The sequence below is a fragment of the Podarcis cretensis genome (genome assembly GCF_951804945.1).
Source record: "Podarcis cretensis genome assembly, chromosome: 8".
Lineage (NCBI taxonomy): Eukaryota > Metazoa > Chordata > Lepidosauria > Squamata > Lacertidae > Podarcis > Podarcis cretensis.
The window spans coordinates 5,155,403-5,181,483 of record NC_137177.1 but is presented as its reverse complement, the minus strand read 5'-3'; the positions used below and the strand labels follow the sequence as shown (position 1 = coordinate 5,181,483).

The window sequence follows — 26,081 nt, the reverse complement described above, 5'->3', positions numbered from 1 at the left end:
ACACAGGATGTGTAATTTATTTCATGACATTTATAGTTGGTTTACAGAGAATAAAACAATATAAATATCAGTGAAAACAACTCTTTAAAAGAGGCATGCCTAGCTGCCTGACAAATGTACAGCCAATCAGAAACACACACGCGGTTCACATGCCCCATGGGGACACCTTGTGCCAGCCGTTTCCAAAAATGTTTGGGCCTGCTTGGTTCCCTAAAGGGACACGAGGGGCGCTGTGGGTTAAATCACAGAGCCTGGGGCTTGCCGATCAGAAGGCTGGCGGTTCAAATCCCCGCAACAGGGTGAGCTCCTGTTGCTCGGTCCCTGCTCCTGCCAACCTAGCAGTTCAAAAGCACATCAAAGTGCAAGTACAGTGGTGCCCCGCAAGACGAATGCCTCGCAAGACGGAAAACTCGCTAGACGAAAGAGTTTTCCGTTTTGGAGGTGCTCCGCAAAACGAATTTCCTATGGGCTTGCTTTGCAAGACGAAAATGTCTTGCGAGTTCCTGCGGGTTTTTTCCCCTTCCCCCCCCCTTTTTCTAAGCCGCTAAGCCGCTTATCTGCTAAGCTGATAAGCCGCTAAAAGCCGCTAAACTGCTAATAGTGCTAATCCGCTAAGCCGTCAATGGGCTTGCTTCGCAAGACAAAAAAACTGCAAGACGAAGAGACTCGCGGAACGGATTCTTTTCGTCTTGCGAGGCATTATTGTAGATAAATAGGTACCGCTCCGGCGGGAAACGGCATTTCCATGTGCTGCTCTGGTTCACCAGAAGCGGTTTAGTCATGCTGGCCACATGACCTGGAAGCTGTACACCGGCTCCCTCGGTCAATAAAGCTAGATAAGCGCCGCAACCCCAGAGTCGGTCACGACTGGACCTAATGGTCAGGGGTCCCTTTACCTTACCTGGTTTCCCAAGTTCCTTGCCAGTGCCCCCAACCTTACCCTATAAAAAGGATTACAGTGGTGCCCCGCAAGACGAACGCCTCGCAAGACGGAAAACCCGCTAGACGAAAGGGTTTTCCGTTTTGGAGGCGCTTCGCAAAGCAAATTTCCCTATGGGCTTGCTTCGCAAGACGAAATGTCTTGCGAGTTCCTGCGGGTTTCCCCCCTTTTTTCCCCCTTTTCCTAAGCCGCTAAGCCGCTTATCAGCTGATCCGCTGATAAGCCGCTTATCAGCTGATCCGCTAAAAGCCGCTAAACAGCTAATAGCGCTAATCCGCTAAGCTGTCAATGGGCTTGCTTCGCAAGACGAAAAAACCGCTATACGAAGAGCCTCACGGAACGGATTAATTTCGTCTTGCAAGGCACCATTGTATTTGGAATAGTGGTTTGTATTGCCCACTATCCACACAGAAACAAATCAATTGCATGTTTATTGTGAATCCAATTAAAAGTATTTAGTTTAATCTATTCAACAAAATTGGATTTGATCCATTGAGACCAGCTTTTCAAAGTCTGGAAAATTATTTGCACCTGCAGCGTGTGCCCCACTTGCCTCTCAGTGCCCACCTGCTGCACACTTTGGGAACCGCTGCCTTATGCCTTATGCAAATACATTTGAATTGTGTGGTGATAGCAGCAGGTAAAGGTAAAGATAAAGGACCCCTGGGCGGTTGAGTCCAGTCAAAGGAGACTATGGGGTACGGTGCCCATATCGCTTCAGGCTGAGGGAACCCACGTTTGTCCAGTTGTGACCCCATGACCTCGTTTCTCCAGGCAGCCCTAAGTGGGCCCTCGGCCACCTCACAGCTTGCCAAAAGTGCAGGTCTCCGATACTGATGCTTGTGGGGTGTGTGTGTGTCCAGTTGTGGTTGGTATGGAGCAATAGCTGCAGGCAGAGTATGGCAGAAAAGGGGGGGTGCTGGGGGGGGGGTTTGGGGGTAGGATTTTTTCCTCTGACTTTTTTCTGGCCCACGTAGGACCAGTCTGGATAGTTGGCCTTGGTGAAGACTTGACGTTTTCATCCCCCAAAAGTTTTTGATTTGAGTTTCTACTGAAATGAGGCTGCATTTTAATGTTGTATTTTAATCTTGTTTTTAAGTTGTATTTTAACCAATTGTTTTTATAAATGGTGTTAGCTGCCCTGAGCCTGGTCTTGTTTGGGGAGGGCAGGGTATAAATAAAATTTATTATTGTTGTTGTTGTTATTGTTATTATTAAGGAAACCTTCTTGCCATGGCCTTGAGTGGGCCAGTGCACAGGATTCGCGCGTGCACATTCACTCCGCCCGTTTCCGCGTGTTTAAGACCCACTTTCTTCCTGTGGCTTCCGGGTCGCCCGGGGATGCGAGTCTTTCCCGGGGAAGCCTAGCAGAGGGCTGCGGCCGCAGAAGGAACTCTGCACATGGTCAGGGGCAGCCTCTCCCTCGGATCCCCCGCAACACAGAGGAGAAGGCGGGCCAGGGTCGCCCCTGCCGCCCCACGAGGCTCGCCTTCTCGCCTTCAGAGGAGCCCTGCGCCTTTAAGACGCGCGGCGGCCCCTCAAGCCGAGGGGCGGAGCTTCCCGCGGCGGCGCCACCCTCTCCCTGAGCGAGCAAACCCGGCCCGAGCTCCGGAGACGAGAGGGCGGGGCTTCTATTTTACGGCTCCGCCCCCTCTTCCGCTCGCGCTTCCTCCTTCGACACTCACTAGAGGCGAGGAAAAGGCGGGGCTCCGCTCTGGCTCCGCCCCCCGCCCCCGTGAGCGGCGCGAAGAGGCGAGGCGAGGGGGCGGAGCTTCCTCCCGTGGCCCCGCCCTCCCCTGAGCGAGCGAGCGAGTGAGCGCGGCCGAGCCCGGCCAGAGCAGCTGAATCCTCTCTCGGCTCCTTCGCGGCGCCGCCTCGCGCTCCCCCCCCTCTAGTCCGCCAGGTGAGTCCGCGCCTCCGCTCGACCCCCCCCTCCCTCCGCGCGCGCCTCGTCAGCCTCGTCCCGGAGCGACCGTTGGGCGCCGCCATTCGCCCCCTGGGGACGGGGGGGACCCACACGCGGGGAAAGGCGAAGGAACCTGCCGCGACTGCCCTCCGCTCCTTCCCGGACTCGTCTCCCCTCAGCCCCGGCGCCTTCTTTCCCTCACAGCCGCCGCTTCCTCCTCTTCGTCGCCCCCCATTCCCGCCGCTCCGGTCCCCGCTCCCGCCTCGCCGCACGAACACAGTGGGGGGGGGGGGCCCGCGCGGGGCCTCCTGGGAGCCGTAGTCCGCTCGCTTCTGCCCCTCAGGGACGGCGGCGCGGGCGGGACTACGTTTCCCGGCGGCCCCCGCGCGAGAGGGCTTCTCCTCGCTCCCCGTTTCCACCGGGGCTGCGAGGGGGGGGGAGCGAGGCGGGCGCGCGCGTGGCTCCGGGGGGGACGGAAGGGGCGGTCCCTGGAGGGAGGGGGCGGGGCGCCGGGCGGCTCCTGCAGCGGGCAGGAAACACGCCCGGGCCCGCTTCGGGGGCTCCGGGTTGGGAAGGGACCTCCAAGGGCCATCTAGTCCAGCCCCCTACAATGCAAGAATCGCAACTGTGGCAGGTCTTCCCTGAGCGCCTATTTCTTTCAAGGGAATGGCTTTCCTCGTGTCCCGGAGCGAAAGCGAAGCCACCCCCAGGAGAGCTTCGGAGTTGCGCCCCCCGGTCCCCCCCCCCATGCCTGCGCCCTTCCCATCAATTGCTCAGCCCCGCAAGCTGTTTGTCCATCTGCCTTGCTGACTTTGCATCTGCCCCGCTTCTCCCACCCGAAGACCCCGACTCCGCACACGCCAACTCCGGGCAGCTTTGTCCTCGTGGGCTGAGTGCCTGGCTCCGTGAGCTCTCCTCCCCCCCCCGCCCCGCCCCCAGCAACTGCGAAATGTGGGATCTGGTGCAGCAGCTCGAGCTTCTCCCCAGTGGGAGCCTCTGCAGGGCTTTCCTGACCTAATTTTGCAGACAATCGCCTATTCAGGCCGGCTCTGGTGCTGCCTGAGAAAACATGATTGGTGGAGGGGGGGGGAGCCTCAATTTCCAGTTTGGGTTTTGTTTGCCGTCTCTCCAATCTGTACCGTGGGGTAGGAGCTGGCATAGGGAGATGCTTGCCTTTGCCCAACAGCCATCTTTGAAGAAGAGGGCTAAGTTGTGTAATGCTCTCTTCTCATGCTGACATTTTTTGTCTCCCCTCCTGGCAAAGGGGTGCAGTCTGGTTTGTGTTGCACTGGAGGCATGGGTGAAGCCTGCCAGGTCTCCTGTCTAGCATCCGACTGGCCAAGGTGCACACTTTCCTACCAGGAAGTTGGGTGGCTCTCTGGCTGCCAGAGGAACAGCAGTTCTGCTCCAGCCCCGAACTTGGCATGAAGTCTCCCTCCATGGTGACTTTGGCCGGGCTTTATCATAATGTCGGTAGACTGGTGACTACAAAGGGGACAGAGTTTGATGCGCTGTGAGAGAGATTTAGTGAGGAATGCAGCGGGCCCTCTTCCTAATCTCGCTTGTGCTGACCTGCCAAAACATGACACTGATTTCCAGATGGCATTAGCCGTGTGAACTTTGGGGCTGAGGCTGTTCGGACTGCCTAGGTGATTCCCACCCCCCTCTTTACAAACAGCTCTGGGTTTTCTCTGTGGGGTGGATCAAAGGGTCAATGTGTCGCCAGAGAAGCTGAATCGGAAAAATGGAATCCAAACAGACAAAAATGACATTTAAGGGGGGGGGGTTTAAACTTGCTCGCTTTGCCTGAAGGTATTGGCTCCATTATACTCTCTGCAAGGAACAGCTGCACCAGGAGGCGGAGGCAGCAGCCAGAGCAGGGGGATTTGCAGCATTAGGGGCAGGGTACTGTCAGACACCGACTTAATAACCCCCCTATTGTTTGTCTAGATGCCGGGGAGGAAAGTGGCTCTTAGAAGGGGCTGCAGAAAATCCTGGGAGTGTCTGGGAAGATTGGGATTGTTTACCAGGGAAGGGAGGCAAATAAACAGGGGTCTGATAAGGGCCTGGAAATTGTGCACCAGAAGAGAGCCTGTGTGGGGATAGTTTTAGTCTTTGAAATCCTGGGATGGCAGCTTCTGAGTTTATGTGGGAGAGGAAACTGGGGGTTGGCTGTGTGCTTGGTCTGTGGTGGTGGCCTGTACATGCTGTGGTGATGGGCATGTGAACAACTCGGTGTTTGGCATTTGAGTCTTGCAGGTGTGTGTTGCATGCAGCTGGAGCAAGCAGGTGTCCTAAGTCCTTAAGAAGACCCAGAGAGGGTCCTTGGGTCAGGCCAAAGAGGGCCCATCTAGCCAGCACCCTGCTCTCACAGTGAGGCCTGGGACCATGTCTGTTGCCCAGACCTGGACCTTAGCAGTGGCAGACCAGGGCAGGTGCCAGTTTCCTCTGCTGCTGCCTTTGTTAGGGAACTTCCAGAATCACTGGGCTGAAAGCAACCAAAAAACCCTCCTTATCTGCACCCCTTTCACCTGGCAAGGTCAGTTGCATATCACCCCTACAAGTTAGACTTTCAGGTGCAGTGGGGAAAAGGCCAGAGGGTTGGCATGAATGGGGACCGGTGCAAAACTGGCTGCTGAAATGTTTGCTGTGTCGCCTGCAGTGTCCGCTTCCATAGACTTAAAATACGGTTTCCCGCGTGTGAAATAGGTGTAAGTCCAGCAGGACAAACGCCCAGGTGTGCCCAGGTGTCGGAAACGGTTGTCCAGCTCGGCTCAGAAGCTTGGGGAGAATTTGGATACCTTCCTGTCCCCAAGGCCTAAAGTTAGCACTTGTTGAGAGTGAGGTGTGCTCCCAGGCTTGGGTCAGCATCAGCCTGCCTTTAAGAGGAACAAAGCCAGAGAGTCCAAATGGGAGAGTTTCTGTTTGTTCTAAAGGTACACAAATGACTCTCCAGGCAGGGGTAGCTGTCCTTAAGCAAACAGCCACTCCCCTGCAGTGTTTGCCTCCCAAACATTCCTGCTGCAGGCACCTGAAAGTGAAATGGGCGGAAGGTGCAGGGCGGCAGTTATGGGCTGTGAGGGATTGTCTGTAGCTCGGAAGTCTTAATACGTTGCCTGAATCCTGCCTCTGATCTGCACACGGCTGCCCCTTGGCTGCCTGGGATCAAATTCCCAATTTTATAGCCAAAATTGTTCACGGGAGACAGGGTTAGAAATCAGTGTGGGGTGGTCACACTTCCCCTTCTCCAGTGTGAGAGACATCGCCTCCATGCTTTCCCTTTTCCATGGGATGCATTGGGAGATCTCTAGCTTCCGTCCTATTAAGAACATAAGAAGAGCCTTTGCCAGATCAGGCCCAAGAGGCCCAACTAGTGCAGCATCCTGTTCTCACAGATGCCTTTCCTGGGAAGCCCACTTGCAATTCCCAAAAACAGTGCATACAGTGGTCCAGGTACCTTCAACTTTCTCAGACCCAGGAAGCTTGCATTTGGGAGTGCATTTCGTAATCTTTTGCCGTATGTTTGCATGGTTGTCGTGTGCTCCTGCTGTGACCCCCCCCAGTGACTGCAATAAACTCTCCTAGAAGTTGCGGGGTTTGAGACCCACCCATAAGGGCTGCTGCCCCTGGTGAGGTGCCTTCATTATTCAGAGGAGGGGTTGTAGAATGGGGACCTAGTGAAATGGGATTGGACCCTCAGGGTTCTGGGGCTCTTCTGGATCCCTTCCAGATCGGGAGCAAGGCAGGGGGCTGCGCTTGCGACAGGAGCCTTAATAAAGCGAAACCTTTGTCGTGCATGGATCGCCTGGGCTGCCCTTGCCCCACTGAGTGAGACAGAAAGAGGAGGCACACACAACCCTTGGGGCAACCATCCATTGGGCCGTTCTCTTGTGCAGACACCGCTGCCAGGAACAGCCTGAGCATGTGGGCCACCACCACCCACTTCACTCTACTGCCAGGAAGATGAAATGCGAGAGTGGGCTGGACGGCAGCCTCCCAGTTCGCTTCATGTGCAAGTAAAGCACGGGAGAGGCTTGAACTTAAGAGTTAAAAGAGGTATAGAAGAAAAGGCAGCAAAGAGAGGCCAGAAAGGGAAGAAAGGATATTGATGTGTAGAGAAATACGGGGGCAATTCAGTGAGAATCCCTGTGCATGCCTTACCTTGAGGGTCTCTTGTGGGCTTCACGCTCCCTGTACTGAGGGTCTGCTATGCAAGGCCTGTCAGGATGGGTGAGACTCCCAGGGTTAGAAAATGGGAATGGAACGCTAGGAGCCATGTGGCTGCTGGGACCTAGGTTGTGCGTGCCAAAACAAAATGGCTAGGCGCCAAATTTTCTTGGTTGCTGCCCCGCTACCAGACCAGGCAGCCCCACACCAAAACAACAACAACAACAACAATTGCTGTGGGTGAATCGGTGTCTGGAGGGTAGCATGGCAGCAAAAGATCTGTCTTTTGCTAGCGCGCTACCCTGCAAAGACCTGATTTGCATGGCAGCAAAAAAATGACAAGCCTTTTGCTGCCACTGTGCCTTGGCAGTACAGGCAGGTGGAGGTGCTAAGCCCCAGGTGCCAAGGGTAGCTGGCGCCTGGACATCTCCATCCTGTCACAAAAGGCCAGTTGACACACTCAAAATGCGACTGGCACCCGGCTAATTCCAAAAGCTGGAAATCCGCCTTTCTCCCGACAGAGAAGGAACTTACAGTAAGTACCAGTGTTTACTTCTGTAGGGAAGAAGGGGAACCTGTGCAGAGGTTACATCTCAGCAGTTCCCAGATCGGGTGGGAGCTGCTGCAGGCTGAACGTATTGACTCCCTGCTGCTGAACTCACCTGTCAAAAGGCACCTTTGAGGGTAGCTTTCAAGACAGCATCCTTACCTGGATGAAAGTCTGGATTTACTGGGAAAAAAATAACACCCTCTTGCCTCTGTGTCCCCCCCCCCCCGCCCCACTTTAACCTGTTTAAGGTAGAATGGTGGAGATAGAGTCTGCCGTCAGTTTTGCAGTCTGCTTCTTGAGCAGACGTGAGCAGGGCTCGCCAGTCAAGTCCTTCTTGCCTCCGTGCCACTGCTTCATTCTAAGTCTGACCACCCCATAAATCTGCAAGTCTTCATGGCCTAGGACCCTCGTACCTACGGGACCGCCTCTCTCGGTATGCCCCACGGAGGACCTTAATGTCCATAAATAACAACACCCTAGGTGTCCCGGGCCCTAAGGAAGTCAGATTAGCCTCAACCAGAGCCAGGGCCTTTTCAGTGATGGCCCCAACCTGGTGGGACACTCTGTCTCATGAGACCAGGGCCCTGCAGGATCTGATTTCTTTCCGCAGGGCCTGTAAGACAGAGTTGTTCCGCCTGGCCTTTGGCTTGGAATCAAATTGATCCCCTCCCCCTCTTCCTTTTTTCTTTCTTCTTCTGTGATGGAACTCCTATTTGGGGACTTCCCTGGCTTTTCCGGCCCACGTAGGACCAGTCTGGACAGTTGGCCTTGGTGAAGACTTTACGTTTTCATCCCCGCCCCCCAAGTTTTTGATTTGAGTTCCTACTGAAATGAGGCTTTATTTTAATGTTGTATTTTAATCTTGTTTTTAAGTTTTATTTCAATCAATTGTTTTATACTGGTGTTAGCAGCCCTGAGCCCGGTCTCGGCTAGGGAGGGCAGGGTATAAAAAAAAATTAATAATAATAATAAAGTCTTTAAGATCGCTTGTGGGATGCTTTTCCCTGTCAAACCGAAGCTCCGGCTGCCCTGTAGAGGATTGCAGGGGGCTTCCAGTGGAGACGTGAGCTTCAGGGTGCCGGCGCTCTGGCACGGCTACCTCTGTTTCCAAGAGCCTCACAAGCTGTTTTCAACTTGGACTCTTGGTTCTTGCAAATTCCACCTTCTGTTCGCGGCGGAAATCTTCTCTGGAGGCATGCTGCAGTTGAGCTCACAGGATGCGTGGTTAGTTTTTCTGTGTGGGGATCTGGGGGGATTTGAGCTGGAGAAGAGAGACTTTACAACTCGTGTCCTGTTAAATTTTCTCTCTTCCCCCCCCCATCAGATTTGTTTCATTCCTGCCCCCTGCGATTGATGCCTTACAGAGTGTTCCTTCCCCCACTTTCCTCTGCGTTTGAGAGCTCTGCCACTCAGCTGTGGCCCATCAATCTGTAAGCCACCCACAAAAGATCTGGCGTCAACCCCCCCCTTAGCAAAGCTTTCTCTTTTTGCTGTCAGCTCATGGGGGTTTGGTGCTAGCTTTCCCAAAAGCAGGCGCTTGAGCTTCGAATCCCAGCCCTTTGATTGACTCCCGTCGATCACAACTGTTGGTGCTGTGCCTCTCTGTTGGGGAAGGACCACCGTAGCTCAGTGGTGGGGCCACTTGCCTTGCACTCAGAAGGTCCTGGGCTCCATCCCCAATGGCATCTCCAGCTGGGGCTGGGAGAGACTCCTGCGCCTGGAACCCTGGCAAGCCACTGCTGCCAGTCAGAGTAGACAGTACTGAGGCAAATGGACCATTAGTTTTACCGTATTTTTTGCTCTAGAAGACGCACCAGACCACAAGACGCACCTAGTTTTTCGAGGAGGAAAACAAGAAAAAAATATTCTGAATCTCAGAAGCCAGAACAGCAAGAGGGATCGCTGCGCAGTGAAAGCAGCAATCCCTCTTGCTGTTCTGGCTTCTGGGATAGCTGCGCAGCCTGCATTCACTCCATAAGACGCACACACATTTCCCCTTACTTTTTAGGACGGAAAAAGTGAGTCTTATAGAGCAAAAAATACGGTACTTTGCTTCCTGTGTTTCTGTTGCACAAGGACATGTTGGTCTCCAAGGGCAGCTCTTAAAGCCACAGAGCTCAGTGTATCTTGGGGAGTCTTCCTTGGTGGGTGATGCCCTGGTTTGGGGCCTGGAAACCGGAGTTTATACCCAGTCCCATTTCCTCCTTCCTGACCCTTCTAGGCTGTGAGGACTTTGTTGCAGGTTCTCCTTTCCAGTTTGCCTGGCAGTATCCAGATCTGCCTGGTGGCAGTGAGTGGCAAAAGGTGTCCCCTTCTGCAGACTGGATTTTGGCTTCAGCAGTTGGGTTTCATTCCGAGGGCCGTGGCAATTTCCCTCCATTCCAAGGCCTTCCTGCATCCGACAATCAATTGTTGTCGGATGCAGGAGGGACTGAGGTTTAGCTTGCTTGTCTTTCATTGGTATTCTGCCAGTGGGAAGGCGTCCGCCAACGTCCACATTAGCAGGCAGCCTGCGATGGTGAGTTCCAGGAATGTAGCAAGCAGTCTCTCTCGTGCTGAAGATAAGTAGATCTTAATTAAATGGCAGGCTGCAGGAACAAGGTTGTTTAATAGCAGAGAGAGAGCTTCTGCCAATTCCTTCTCCCAGGACCTCCATTCCTGTGAAGAAGGCAAATCTCTCCTGGGAGCTTTCCCATGTGACCTTTAGCAAAGTGGGTCTCTTTCGATCCCTGAAAATTAGCCTGGCGCAGGACTGGGCTTCTGAGTTAAGCTTCCAACTTTTCGAGCCCCCAAGACTCACCTAGTGCTAGAGCTGCTGTCCCCAAATTATTGAAACAGGTTGGAACTGGAAATCTTGGGAGGAAGTGATCATGACCTCTTTGGTTTTGGCAAGGGAAAGCTGCGTGTAGTTGGACACATACTGCGGACTTTAAGAAAGCCAATTTCAAAAAGCTTAAGGAACTACTGGGTGAGCTCCCATGGTCAGAAATACTTAGAGAGAAGGGGGTCCAAGTTGGATGGGAGTTTCTTGAAGGTGAAATATTGAAGACACAAACATAGAGGATCTAAAAGAAACCAGTATGGCAGCATAAGGAGCTTACAGATGAGCTGAGATTTAAAAAGGGCATGTATAAGAAAGGGAAGAAAAGGGAAATCACAAATAAAGAGTATAAACAAGCAGACAATAGTTGCAGGGAGAACAACAAGCAGGTCAAAGCTCAGAATGAGCTCGGGCTTGCAAGAGAGGTTAAAAATAATAACCAAAGATTGATTCAGCTATGTTTGAAGCAAGAGGAAGAACAAGCAAGTAGCAGTTCCTCTGCACGGAGAAGACAAAGAAATGCTACCAGGTGACAGAGAGAAAGCGGAACTGCTCATCTCCTACTTTGCCTCTGTCTTCACCCAAAAGGAACGAGATGCCCAACCTGGTGATAACAGAATCAGTGATGTAAGGAGGGAGCTGCAGCCCAAGATAGGAAAAGAGGTAGTAAGGAAACACCTAGCTATTATAAATTAATTCAGATCTCCAGAGTTTGATGAGCTGCACCCAAGGATACTAAAGGAGCTTGCAGATCTAATCTCAGAGCCTCTGTCTATCATTCTTTGAGAATTCTTGGAAGATAGGTGAGGTCCCTACAGATTGAAGGTGGGCAAATGGAGAAAAGGGGGGGGGGGAGTCCCAGATAACAACCAACCAGTCAGCTCAACATTGATACCAGATCGGTTTGAGCCTTTAGAAAATGATGCTATGATTGAGATCCAGCATAAAAGGTAAAGGTAAAGGTACCCCTGCCCGTACGGGCCAGTCTTGACAGACTCTGGGGTTGTGCACCCATCTCACTTAAGAGGCCAGGGGCCAGCGCTGTCCGGAGACACTTCCGGGTCACGTGGCCAGCGTGACATCGCTGCTCTGGCGAGCCAGAGCCGCACACGGAAACGCCGTTTACCTTCCCGCTGGTAAGCGGTCCCTATTTATCTACTTGCACCCGGAGGTGCTTTCGAACTGCTAGGTTGGCAGGCGCTGGGACCGAGCAGCGGGAGCGCACCCCGCCACAGGGATTCGAACCGCCGACCTTTCAATCGGCAAGTCCTAGGCGCTGAGGCTTTAACCCACAGCGCCACCTGCTGAATCTAAATTCTTTTCCCGATCGAGTTGCAAGCTTGGTGGATCAGGGGAACGCTGTGAACATAGTGTATCTTGATTTCAGTAAGGCTTTTGACAAATTCCCCCATGATATTCTTGCAAAGAAGCTAGTAAAATGTGGGCTAGACAAGGTAACTGTTAGGTGGATTAGTAGCTGGAGGACTGATTGAACCCAAAGAGTACCCTACTCATTAATGGTTCCTCGTCATTAAAAAGTGGCAAGTGGGGTGCCGCAGGGTTCTGTCCTGGGCCCGTTGTTGTTCAACGTCCTTAAAACAACTTGAACAAAGGGCCCAAACTAACAAAATGAATTGCAATAGGGACAAATGTAAGACAGAATTGCTGCACCAATATAAGATGGGGGACACCTGGTTTTCGAGTAGTACTGTACGTGTGAAAAGGATCAAGGGTTCTTAGGAGACCACAAACTTAACATGAGTCAACTATGTGATGCAGCAGGGGGAAAACCACTTGCTATTCTAAGAAACATCAACAGAAGTCTAGTTTCAGATCAAGGGAAATCATAGTGCAACTCTTCTGCCGTGGTCAGACCACACCTGGAATACTGTATCCAGCTCTGGGCTCCACACTTTAAGAAGGATGTTGACAAGCTGGAATGTGTGCAGAGAAGGGCGACTAAGATGATCAAAGGTCTGGAGACGAAGCCTTATGAGGAACGGTTGAAGGAGTTGGGTATGTTTCGTCTGCAGAAGAGGAGACTGAGAGGAGATATGAGCCATCGTTCTGCCCGGACACTGAGGTCCAGCGCTGAGGGCCTTCTGGCGGTTCCCTCATTGCGAGAAGCAAAGCTACAGGGAACCAGGCAGAGGGCCTTCTCGGTAGTGGCGCCTGCCCTGTGGAACGCCCTCCCATCAGATGTCAAAGCGATAAATAGCTACCTGACATTCAGAAGACATCTTAAGGCAGCCCTGTTCAGGGAAGTTTTTAATCTGTGATATTTTAGTGTATTTTTGGTTTTTATGGAAGCCGCCCAGAGTGGGCGGGGTACAAATAATAAATTATTATTATTATTATTATTATTATTATTATGAGCCACCTTCAGATATCTCAAGGACTGTCCCACGGAAGATGAAGCAAGCTTGTTTACTCCTTCTCGGGAGGCGAGGACCAAAACAATGGCTTCAAGAAATTCTCGGAAATTCTGACTAAACATCAGGAATTATCTTCTGACAGTGAGAGCTGTTCAACAGTGGAAGGGACCCCTTTGGTGGACTCCTTGGAGGTTTTTAAGCAGAGGTTGGAGAGGGGGAGATGAGGGAAGCCAGCTTCTTTTTGAGGCTGGCAGGTAAAACCCACTTCTCTATCTATCTTGCATCCCATCAGGTGTTGCATGGGAACAGACTGTAAACCTACAGCCTGGGAGGCCCTCCTGCCGCCTCTCCCGGGTGACTCTGTTGGCTGGGGGCTGCTCTCTGGCTCCATGTTGTCGTCTGGGCATTTGCACCTGCTCTGCGCTTTTGCCCAGCAGAACAAGAAAGCAAATGGCAGAATCATTCCATGCCAATGAGGATTACTTGACTTTTGCCACCACTAAGGAGGCCCAACTTTGTCAACTTCTTAGCCTCCTGGCTAGCGCTGGGCGATATCTGGTTTTCAACTTCGTGATATATCGCCAGCTAAACACCACGATATACTGATTTCTAAAATAAGATGGAGCTACGTAGAGGCGAACGTTGTAATGTCCTGGCAACTGCTACTAAGTTAGCTGTCTAAACCACCACGTACTGATGAAATAATCACTTTCATCAGCAGGCAAGCCAAAATGCATCCAATCAGGACTTTGGTTTGGGGCTTGAATACCAAATGGTGGTATTCAGGTCCAGGACAATATAAAATACAGTGATGAGTCATAGTGAATGCAAACAATCTGGGAACATACTGAACAGCAACAAAAAAATCTAAATTTGATGCATGTCATTATGTGAAAATTAACTCAATAGCATGCTTCAACTAAACCATTAAAGATTTCTGGAGAATATATTAATGTACTATGTAGTTTTAGGGGCAAATTTAAAATTTACAAGAGAAGATGTAGTAAAAGTACTAATTAAACTTGCATACGATTAACAATATAATCTGTTTTCTACAAGTTTAAGAGTAATTCATGTAATTTACTAGTCATGTTGTATCTCCTTCCCCACTCAGAGAGCCAACTGCAATTCTATGCATGAGTAAGCCCCACTCAGTTCAACTAAACTCACTTCTACTTTCCTGGGATTAAGCCCCATTGAATCCAGTAGTCCATAGTTAACACCATTTCCATTTCAACTGTGTGTATTCTTCTTCTTGCACTCTGGGACTCCAAGCTACAGTCAAGCAGTGTAGTTGAGATCACAGAATTGTAGTGTTGGAAGGGACCCTGAGAGTCATCTAGTGTCCAACCCCTGGTGAATCGACATTCTGCTATGGCGACTGCAACCTAGGTTTAAGGTGTCACCTGGGGCCCAGCTGATATATCTGACAGGTGTTGCACTTGACGGCAGAGCTTGCGTCACTTTGCCTTTAGAGAGGGTGAAATAAAGATCGTTTTGTATGCTGTTGTGTCACTAGACATGCAGCTTGTAACTGGTGAATTGCTATGCTTGTGGTTTTTTTGTTTTTCTCAATAAGAACTATATCTGGGTTTTTTTGTGTTTTTTGAATGTGGGTGGAACGGTGTCTGAGGCATTGGGAGATAGATGGGCTGAGAGAACCAGGTGGCAAAATAGTTTTGTGCTTCCTTGTAGTGACAGAAAATGTCCCCCCCCCCCGGTGCTGAAAGAATTTTAATATTTTGTTGGAAGCCCCCCAGAGGGTCTGGGTATAAATAATAAATTATTATTATTATTATTATTATAATGCTGAGGACCAGGTGACCTGCAGCTCTATCAGGAAGGCTCTTCCATCGCAAAAATACTGTGCGAGTGAGAGAGCACGTGAAGCGGCCCGTGTTTCTGGAGGAAATACAAAGGGAGGCAGGTCAGAGTCCCACGCACTGGACCATGTCAGAATGGCCTCTCAATTGGCAGAAATGAAAATAATTTTCTGCTTGTAAAAAGGTTGTCCTGAGGACTCTCCAATTACACACACGTCCAGTCCTCCAAGGCAATTGTTCTTTTTCCAAGCCCTCCAGAGACGGTGGCTTGCGTCCAGCACTAATAACATTCTCGGACTAGACCCATGGAAATGAATGGATGTGGCTAGTTTAGGTCCATTAATTTTAATGGAAAGAACTCAGATGGATACAAAGGCCCACCCCCACCCCCCCCCCGTGCTTCTATGTGGGAAACTGATAGCGTTTGAAGTGGCCGTGAGTGAAGGCACCAGCAAGGATATCTTCCTGGCTGGCTGCTGGTGGGCCCCTCCGCCTCCTCTAAGAAGTGGGTCGTGTGCTGGGGGTCATTCCTTTGTGTCCAATGGGCCTGCCCTGGCTGCTGAGACTACCTACCACCCAATTCCTTGTGGACTGCTCAGGAGAGGGCAAAGCTTGCTGGTCAGTTCCTGGCTCGCATCGCCCTTAGGACGCTTGCTGGGGACCATTTCACAGGCGACATTCTTTGCCACGGCAGAGGACCCTCTTGCTCCTCTGGGGTCTCTTTTGGTAAGGGCGCAACATTTGGGGGCTTGTCTGCCAGGCCGCCTTCTCTGCAAAGGGAACGCTGCTGCCTCGTATGCTTCAAGACGCAGAGAAGTTGCCCTTTTGCCTCTAGCTTGTTTGCATTGGGGCGGGCAGGCCAGATCCTTCCCCAGCAGAGGCGACGTGCAAGAGGAGTTGGTCCAAAGTCCCCAAGGCTCTGAAGGTCTGGTTCCTTTAGGGCAACTGTCAGATTGCCCCATCGGGAGAGGAGAGCGTTCTTGGCACTCTGGTTCTGTTTGCAGGTTTCCCACAGGCATCTCTGAAAATGGCCCTCGGCTTTAGTTGTGATTCCTGCATTGCAAGGGGTTGGGCTAGATGGCCCCTGGGGTCCCTTCCAGTTCTATGCTTCTATCTGGTTGGCCACTGCGATAACTGGATGCTGGACTAGGTGGGCTACTGGCCTGATCCTGCAGGCTCCTCTTAGATCCTTTTGGTTCCCCTGCACATCAGTGGTTCTGCGTCCTTCCAGAGTCTTTTTAGCAGCACTTCGGTCTGTGCAGCAGAGGAGCAGCATTTGTTTAAAGCCCTAAACGGCCTCGGTCCAGTATATCTGAAAGAGCATTTCCACCCCCATCATTCTGCCCGGACACTGAGGTCCAGCGCCGAGGGCCTTCTGGCGGTTCCCTCACTGCAAGAAGCCAAGTTACAGGGAACCAGCAGAGGGCCTTCTCGGTAGTGGCACCCGCCCTGTGGAATGCCCTCCCACCAGATGTCAAAGAGAACAACTACCAGACTTTTAGAAGACATCTGAAGGCAGCCCTGTTTAGGGAAGCTTTTAATCTTTAACAGACCACTGTATTTTAATACAGTGGTACCTCGGCTTACATACGCTTCAGGTTACAGACTCGGCTAACGGACCTCCAGAACGAATTAAGTACTTAACCCGAGGTACCACTGTACTTTGTTGGAAGCCGCCCAGAGTGGCTGGGGAAACCCAGCCAGATGGGCAGGGTATAAATACTGTAATAAGTTGTTATCATTATCATTATCCTTTTTTTGTAATTGCTTTTATTTGTGTTTCTAATACGCAACAAGCAATAACAACAGCAATAAAGAGAAGAGAGTCAAATCAAGGAAGGATATGAGGAGAAAGTAGCATTGCAAAAACAGCACTCTAGTTCCAGACAGGTGTCTTTCCTAAGTACGTTATCCAAGAATGTTTTTCCCGGGAGTTCCTTCGCTTCCGTGTTCAATAAATGGTTATCAAACTTTCAAAAATGTCTACTTCCTGTTCTGATTTAAAGGAGTGTCGGTGCTGGGTTGGTGGTGTGTAAAACTCAGCCAGATTGGCGGGGTATAAATAATAAATTATTATTATTATATTGCTGTGTTTCCCAAAAAAATACATCCAGTATCAGCAGACGCTCAGGTTGCCTTGTGGAACCTTTTGGCAGCAAACCAAGCGGCCGCATGAAGGAGCCCAGTTGCTGCTGCGTCTCAGCATCTTGGGACTTCCTTGTGTTGGCTGAGATAAATGAAGGTCTTCATTATGTCCCCCCCCCCTCCAGCTGCCTGCATTCAGAAAACCCAAATAATGATTGAGCGGAAGCAAGTTTGCCAGCTTGTAAAGGTGTCTTCCAGGTTGGAAGGGGGGGGGGAAGAGTTGTTCAGTAGATGGCGACTTGTGGCGTGTCTCCAAAGACAACCAATTTTGTGGGGCATCTTAAAGACATAACTAACGCCTTTGCCATGATATCAGCTCTTGGGAGTCCCACTTTGTCAGGCGGCCAGCTGCAAGGGGTCTTATCTTATCCTGAGTTTTTATAGCTGTGGGTGTTTGGAGAGGCAGGCGGAAGGAGGGACTGAAAGGCAGATAGCACAGGCTGTGATAGAATTAAGTTGTTGGCCGTTGGCCATTCATAAAACTCCTGTTTGGGATCACCCAGACATCTTGGCGTTTAGCCAGCTTCGAGAGACCCACTTGCTTGCTGTTTTCCTGCGACCCACTTGCGGAGGTGGATCCCTTGCTGCCGGGGCCAAAACCCAGCCGGCTCCTTTCTATGATGCAGCGATATAGTTGCCGACCTTTGCGCTCAAGAGGTCTGGGCTCGGTCTCGCGATCTTTTGCCCTCTTTCCCCGAGCAAGAGGCATTGTTTGCAATGAAGTCCTCCTCCCTCAGGGAGGTGAGTCAGGATCCGTGCTTTCCTTGGGAGCTGCTCTTGAGCCAAAGTCCACCCCTGCTCTCTGCTTCTGCAAGCAGAAGGTGGTGACTGTAAACATAGGAATGCCCTTGCCCTGGCCTTGGCAGCTGGCCCAAAGGACCCATTCATGGTTTTTGCCAGGGCAGTGGGGAAAGGATTGTGGCTGGGATGAATCGCCCTCTTCCTATCAGGGGCCGAAACATCTGGATTAGCAGCCTGAGGACTCCCTTCATCGCAGACCCACACAGTGCTGTGATTATTTATTTAAGCTATTTTTGTCTATTGCTTTTCTACCTTGCTGAGCAGGTTATGTTAAAATAAGCTTAAAACCGTGTAACGCAACAAAGGAAAGCTGCAAGGATTTTTCCTTTGGAAGGCCCAGTCTCTCCTTCCTGCAGCTGGCTCCTGAGTAGTCCTGCTGTGGGGTGGGGGTTGATCCAGGGGGTTGGCTCAGGTTTTGCGGCAGCTTCTCAGAGCAGGCCGCAAGGCTCCCGCTGTAGTTGCTGCTACCTCTTGTTTTATCCGATGAGTGCTTGCTTCCCTGCAGCTCATCTGCGCGGATGTGGCTCTTCCAGGGATTTACAGGCCAGCTGACTTACTGTGACTGGTGGGGTTCCTGTGCTGCGCATTGCAGGGGCAAATGGGATGTGGAACTGCAGCCTGGCAGGGTGGCTAGCACTGTTACTTTGGGATTGCGTGGATCCCATAGGAAGCTGTCTCTCCTATTTTGCCTTTGTAGCATTAACAGCAACGAACGGTGACTTCATGAGGCTTGGCGTGTTGCCTAAGTGTGAAAGACTCGATGAGCGACAATGACACGTAGCTGCGATTCCTGCCTTTCTGGGGGTTGGACTAGATGACCCTGTGGGGTCCCTTCCAACCCTACACATGCCTCTCTCCTTTGTCATACCCTTTCTGCACCAATCGGGGGCCCCACCAAGGGCACATTGCAGTGTGATCCACGCGACGGTCACCTCCAGACTTGATTATTGTAACTCATTCTACGTGGGGCTGCCCTTGAGTTTGACCCAGAAACTCCAGCGGGTGCAGAATGCCGCGGCGAGACTCCTTATGGGGTCCTCGCCGCAGGATCACATTCACCCGGTGCTATACCAGCTGCACTGGCTCCTGGTGGGAGTACAGGATCAGGTTCAAGGTGTTGGTTTTAACCTTTAAAGCCCTATACGGCCTAGGACCCTCGTACCTACAGGACTGCCTCTCCTGGTATGCTCCATGGAGGACCTTACGGTCTTCAAACAAAAATATCTTGGAGGTCCCGGGCCACAGGGAGTTTAGGCTGGCCTCAACCAGAGCCAGGGCTTTTTCGGCCGTGGCCCCGATCTGGTGAAACGCTCTGTCACAAGAGACCAGGGCCCTGCAGGACTTGACATCTTTTTGCAGGGCCTGCAAGACGGAGCTGTTCCACCAGGCCTTTGGCCAAGGTGCAGCCTGACCCCCTTCTTTGGTAATCCTCACAGAACTCTAGCCCAATGGTTGCCATTAATTTACTTTGATTTTGAATTGATTTTAGAATGAATTGATTTTAGAATGCTGTGTTACTTTTATTGTTGTTAGCCTCTCTGAGCCCAGCTTCGGCTGGGGAGGGCAGGATATAAAATAATTATTATTATTATTATTATTATCATCATCTGGTTGGGAGGTTACCAGAGCATGGGGTGCCAGCGAATAAATTTTTGGGGGTGTACTCAGGTGAGCCATGCCACACATAATTGGTCACATGACGCAATGCATGCACACCATTTGAATGGCAATACCCATTAACCGGGTAATTAACTGGGTGGCGCTGTGGGTTAAACCACAGAGCCTAGGACTTGCCAATCAGAAGGTCGGCGGTTCGAATCCGCACAACAGGGTAAGCTCCCGTTGCTCGGTCTCGGCTCCTGCCAACCTAGCAGTTCGAAAGCACGTCAAAGTACAAGTAGATAAATACCGTATTTTTCGCTCTATAAGATGCACCAGACCACAAGACGCACCTAGTTTTTGGAGGAGGAAAACAAGAAGAAAAATATTCTGAATCCCAGAAGCCAGAACAGCAAAAGGGATCGCTGCACAGCGAAAGCAGCGATCCCTGTTGCTGTTCTGGCTTCTGGGATAGCTGCACAGCCTGCATTCGCTCCATAAGACGCACACACATTTCCCCTTACTTTTTAGGAAGGAAAAAGTGAGTCTTATAGAGCAAAAAATACGGTAGGTACCACTCCGGCGGGAAGGTAAACGGCGTTTCCATGCGCTGCTCTGGTTCACCAGAAGCGGCTTAGACATGCTGGCCACATGACACGGAAGCTGTACGCCGGCTCCCTCGGCCAGTAAAGCGAGATGAGCGCCGCAACCCCAGAGTCGGCCACGACTGGACCTAATGGTCAGGGGTCCCTTTACCTTTTTTTTTACCCATCTACCGGGGGAGGCAGCCCCCTCACATCTTTTATTGGAGGAGGGAAGCTCCCTCTGCCCCTAGGAGTTGGCTCCTATGACTACCATGGCCAGGCTATCTCTGCCCAGGAGTGGCCATAGCTGGCCAGAAGCTCTTGAGCTGAGGAGCACTCCCAGGCGATGTTTGTGCTCCTTGGGGAGGGGGCAGCGCAGTCCCACCTAGAGGAAGTTGATCGCTGAATTCCTGAACCGGAGCCCTGCCTGCCTGCCTGTCAGCCTCTAAAGCCACCATTTGGTTGGGGCTCAGTTTCGGTGCTTTGGCTCTCATCCAGCTCATTGCAGCAGCCAGGCAGAAAGGCCCAGCACCTGCCCAGACTCACCTGACTCAGGTAACACAGGGAAATGGCGCCAGGTGACAGTTGCCTGCGGCAGTGGGCAACCCCCAGGCAGCAGGTGCCTTTTCAGGGCTGTGTCTGAATAGCCAGTTTGGTGGTTGTGTTGGGGAAACTAGTGGGTCTCCCCCCGAGGATTTTGCTTGTGATGTGAAGGTGTCCTTAGCTGGGAGGGCAGAAGGTGTGTGGGTTGTGCTTCTCAGGCTTGGTGTGTGACTGTTTGTTTTGCGGAGACTTTGGACTCCCGCGGCAGGAGGAGAGGGCCTGTGTGCCCGCCTTGCTCATTCTCTTGCGCAGCCCAGCCAGCCGTGCAGATGCTTGAAGCTGAGTAGGGGGTGAGAGAAAAGCTTTTCTCTTCTGCAGGGCTGCTCTGCTGGGATTACATTTGCTCTTCAGATCGGGAGGGGGGGGGTATGCACTTTCAGAGGTCCCCCTCAAGCTCTAACTTGGCATGTGGAACTGCCTGCTGGGTTGCCGGGACATTTTCTGGGCTCAGTCCAGCCGCTCGGGGCTTTGCATTAAGGACGAAAGATGGTTAAAAATGTCTGGGTGATCTGTGCAGCTTGTGCTGCGTTGGGTCCCGTCCCCCCTCAATAAAGCAGAATTGGGTCCCTGCAGCCTCCACACGGCTTGTCGCTGGATTCCTGCTGCTCACCATCCTTGTAGCGCTGCTTTGCAGAAAATGCACGTTTAACTTGTCAAATATTTTGCACTCAAATAGTATTAAACTCCATTCCACGGAGAGAGGTTGTTGGATTGTACTTCCAGTCTGCGAAACCTCTCTTTTTGAGTATCTTTCCTGGAATTGTGAAGTTGGAAGGGACCCCATAGGGTCATCTAGCCCAACCCCCCACAGTACATGAATGACAGCTGAAGCATCCCTGACAAGTGGACATCCTTTTTTTTCCATCTCACCGTGTGCCCTTTTTGTGTCGTTTCGTATCTGTGTCACTTGAATCTGCTGGAGCTCCAGAGGCCTGGTTCTGCACGTTTGTGCTAATAATAATAATAATAATAATAATACACTCATACCCCCGGTTACAGATGCTTCTGGTTGTGTTTTTTCAGGTTACAGACTCTCTGAAACCTGGAAGTACTGGACCGGGTTACTTCTGGGTATCAGAGGTCGCGCATGCGCAGAAGTGCTAATTTGTGCTTTACGCATGCATAGAGGTGCCAAATCGCAACCCGCATGTGTGCAGACATGCCGCTGCGGGTTGCGAATGTGCATCCCGCACAGATCATGTTCGCAACTCGAGCGTCCACTGTAGTAATAGTAATAATAATAATAATAATAATAATAATAATAATAATAATAATAATATAATATGCTGCCCATCTGACCGGTTTGCCCCAGCCACTCTGGGTGGTCTAGACCAGTGTTTCCCAACCTTGGGCCTCCAGCTGTTTTTGGACTACAACTCCCATCATCCCTAGCTAGCAAGACCAGTGGTCAGGGATGATGGGAATTGTAGTTCAAAAACAGCTGGAGGCCCAAGGTTGGGAAACACTGGTCTAGATGACTGAGGTTGCACCTGCCAGCCCAAGACAAGGGTGTCCCTCGAGATGGTGGCCATGGCAGTGCCTTCACCATGCCACAGACCTGGCATCCTGCAACGGTGATTCAGTGGCCGGCAAGCTGCTCTCCCTGGAATTGGGAGCGCGTGACACAGCGTCCAAAGTTACTGGGGTCCAATTTTAAACTTCTTGGCCTGGAAGCTCTCCCTTTAAATGTTTCATGGCACTCCCGAAATATTTTAATAGGAAACTTTTCTGTTTCTCGAAGAGCGCAGTTTATTTTTATGCCGGATATGAAAATAAGCCTGCAGGAAGCCTTTACCCAGGGATGCCAGGGTGGGCACAATGGGCCCTTATCTTCATACAATGCCTGCCTTGTCGGAAGGCACCCCCTGAGGGTTGTGACAGTTGGAGGAATCTGCCCCCATGGGACGCTTCTGCTTCTCAATGGCTCTCCTGTCTGTCTGGAAGAAGGGTCTGAGCTTACTGTGGGCAGGGGCTGGCCTGTTGTGGCAAGAGGAAGTTTTCTGCAGGACTGAGGCTTTGTCGGGGACCCCAATGCCTTTTTCCCAAGTGCACATTTGCTGAAAGCTGTTCTTCGCTGTCCTGGCTCGCTTTGATCAGTGGCTTTCTGGGCTCACTCTTTTTTTCTACGGCTTGAAATCACTGCAACTTCAGGTGAACAAGCAGGTAAACATATTAACACCCTCTTCTTAGGATCTTTTTTTCTCTTTCCGCTGTCCCAGACTTCCAGGTTCTTGTCATGTCCCCTCTTCTTCACCTTTTTTCTCAACAAGAAAGCTCCAAACATCATGCCCTCTTCCCAGAGCGAAGTTGCTCCAGCCCCTTGGTCATTCTGGTAGCCTCTTTTCTGAGCTTCTTCCAAGCTCTGCAATGCCCTTTTTCAGATGAGGCAGCCAGAACTCTATGCAGTGGTGTTTGGGCCATAGCTATGTATAATGGACAGCTTCACCTTCGTTCCGTCTCCTAATGATCCCCATCATGGAATTGGCCTTTTTCATGGCTTCTGCACGTGGGGTTGACGTCTTCCTCAAGCTCTCCACTCCTACCCCAAGGCCTCATTCCTCGTCAGTCACAGCCAGCTCAGATCCCATGAGTGTATATGCGAAATTCAGATCTTTTTGCCCTTGTTTATATTGAATTGCATTTGCCTTTCTGCAGCTTGCTCTCCCAATTTGGAGAGGCCCTTCTGGAGCTCTCCACAATCCTTTTTCTTTCTTTCTCTAATCCCCCTGAATCAGAGCCAGACTTGATTCTCTGTGGTGCGTGCTCAAGGGAGGGAATAACTCGACCAATAATTCCTTGAGTGAGTGAGCAATTGGATAAAGAACTCAGGTTTAATAAATAGCCTTCTTTGGAAAGGACGTTTGTGTGCTGTGCCCACAAGAACGGCTTCTGAGCTTGAAAGTCCTTTGTCTTTGGCAGTGTCTCAGAGCAAGGCAACAGTTCCACTGAACAGAACTGATAATTGCGTTAGGTTTGGGCTGAATGGCCACCTAGCTACTCAGCTTTAAAGTTTATCGTTTACTTGGGGCTTAGTAGGAATCTGTGAGATGGAGTCTTCAAGGCCAGCTTTTCAGGACAGAGAAGCTCATTTTCTCCTCTCCATCCGCTGTATCACTTGTCTGCCAAACACTTGCTTGTTTGGCCATTATTGAAGATTTGCCGGGGGGGGGGGGGCAGTGTTAGAAACTTAGATATATAAGCTAGGTTCCAAACAGCTCCCTTAAACCAAGGTTGCAGTTGCCAAAACGAACTGTCTAGTTGCCTGATGGGCTGACTGTGATTGATTCTCCATTAAACATCTGGCTAGTTCAGATTATAACCTTGAGCTAAGTTAAGAGCTTTAAGAACTGAAAGAGGAAAATCACTTGATCCGGGGACAGTCCACATACATATTTTGCCTACCCCAACCTCTTTTTCTTAATGGTGACTTCTCTTGCTCAGGCTGCGCAGAAGAAGCAAATCCTTCCGATTGTGCGGATGAAATATAACTGATAGCATTCTACAGGAAGGGGTCTGAGTGTGTGAAAACAGTCCCGATTCAAGGATCCCCACATGGGGGAGATGTCTGGCTCCACCCTGGTGCCCAAGCAGCTTCACTTGGTTGCAAGTGGCCAATAACCAGGTGTAAAATGGTGCCTGGCCAGTTTCGAACACTGCTGTCTTCCGGTTGCTGTAAAACTCCAGCTCACATAATCCCTGGCCCCGTGCTGACTGCAGGTGATGGGAGTTGTAGTCCAGCAACAGCTAGAGGGCACTTGGTTGGTTCCTTGGTATCCTGCAAAACAGAGCTGTTCTACCAGGCCTTTGGCCAAGGCACAGTCTGACCCCCTCCTCTGGTAACCCTCATAGAACTCTAGCCCAATGGTTGCCATTAATTTGATTCTGAACTGATTTTAGAATGCTGTGTTACTTTTATTGTTGTTAGCTGCTCTGAGCCCGGCTTCGGCTGGGGAGGGCGGGATATAAATAAATTTTTTATTATTATTTATTATCCTCAAACTGCCATGCCAGGACAGCCTGGGGCTACTGGGAGGCCCTCAACCCGACAGTGGCTGTGTTGCGCTTGAAAGCCCCACCTGGGACTCAGAGATGGAGGCCGGCTGAGAACCCTACAAGGTTGTCCATAGATGGCAAGACTCCCCCGCACTGGGAAATTCAGCCATGCCCTGTAGGGAGGGAGTGTGGCGTTCATAAGAGCCGAGGTAAAATGCCCTGCAGCCTGTTTGCAGGATCATCTCCCTCCCGTGCTGCATGCTGGGCCAGCGGAAAAGAAGCAGATCGCTTTTTGAGAAGGTGCCCTCTCCCGCAAGGAGCTCAACCTGGGGAGAAAACAGCAAAGACCTGATGAAGAGAGCACAGCAGAGGTTATATTTTCTGAGAATCCTCTGGGAAAACAATCTCTCAAAGGACCTGTTGATGGCATTTTACCATTGTACTGTGGAGAGTGTATTTAACTTATGGTCTGTGTGTGTGGTTTGGGAGCTGCACGGCCAGGGAAAAAACAACTCTGTCCAGGGTTGTAAAGACTGCGGAGAGAATAATTGGGTGCACTCTTCCCACCTTGGATCAAATCTACGCTTCCAGGTGTCATGAGAAAGCTGCAGAGATAGCGCAGGATAGTGCGCACCCCGGAAATGATCTCTTTCAGCTTCTGCCTTCTGGAAAAAGGTACAGGGTTATAAAGACTAGGACTAGCCGCCTGAGAAACAGTTTCTACCCAAATGCGATTTTGGTTTTAAACGCAGTAAAAGGAGTCTCTATGGGGGTATATTGTATTTTAAAAATGGGGTATCAAGAGTTTATAGGGAGCTAACCAGGTTGGGATAGCTGGGATAGCAGGCTTGTTGGTTTTGAATGTCTTATGTAGATTTCCATCCCCCACCTCCCAATTTCGTTGTTCTGTATGGGACAATGACAATAAAGATTATCATATCGTATCGTAAGGGGGCAATGCAATGAATGGAAGCTTCCAGCCAGTGATGGAATTGTCTTTGGGAATCTGTCCCTCTTCCTTCTTCCTCTCCCTCCCTGTTTCTTCTTCCTCCTCTCCTTCCTTCCTCCCATCCTTCCTCCCTTGCTGCCTTTTGCAGACATTAAGCTTTGCCTGTGAGGTGGCTGCGGGATTTTTCTATCTCCAGCAAATCTCTCCCCCCTTTTGATGCAGCGGCGTAATTCTTTGCCTTTTCAAATCCTGGAACACCCCCCACTCCCGGTTTGTGTGCCGCATGTACACGAAGAGCCGCTCGTTCCCTCGTAATAAAAAATTAATGCCCCCCATAAATCTTTGATGCCTGCTCCAGTTTGCGTCGGAGATGTCTCTGGCAGGCCGCCCTGCCTGCAGTTTCCCACCGCTCTTCATTAACTGCTCCCCTCAACGCCTCTTCCCCTCCAGTCATAGATTTGTTAAATTGCCTCCCTTTGCTGCCACTTCCAGCCGACAGCCAGGCAGCTACTGGTAGGAGGTGGTCTTGGAGCAGAGGAAGGCTTTTCCGAGGAGGCCGGGGCCTGGCTTGCGGGCCCAGGGTGGGGGCCGCGGAAGGAGGGGGCGAAAGTCCGGCAAGGGGATAAGCCTCTGAATGCAGAAAATCTCAGGCAGACAAAAATACTGGCACAACTCCTGGGAGGAGCTGGGAAGCACCGGCGAAGGAAGCAGTCATTCAAAACTCCCATTGTTCTAGGCGCATTTTGTGACGGGGAATTTCATTCGCGCGAGCAGTTTCTGAGCTCTGGGTGCAGTACTGAGCCTAAGATTTCAGATTACAGTCAT

The 26,081-nt window shown here is 51.1% G+C and overlaps 1 protein-coding gene across 1 annotated transcript in view; it reads left to right on the top strand.

Annotated features, from left to right (window-relative positions):
* Positions 1 to 2,727: 2,727 nt before the first annotated feature.
* SIPA1L3 (signal induced proliferation associated 1 like 3) overlaps positions 2,728 to 26,081 on the top strand; it is a 108,798-nt gene continuing 85,444 nt past the window's right edge. Inside the window, exon 1 of the mRNA XM_079985276.1 lies at positions 2,728 to 2,843. The gene's annotated coding sequence lies outside the window, so the exon portion shown is untranslated. The remainder of the gene's footprint in view (positions 2,844 to 26,081) is intronic.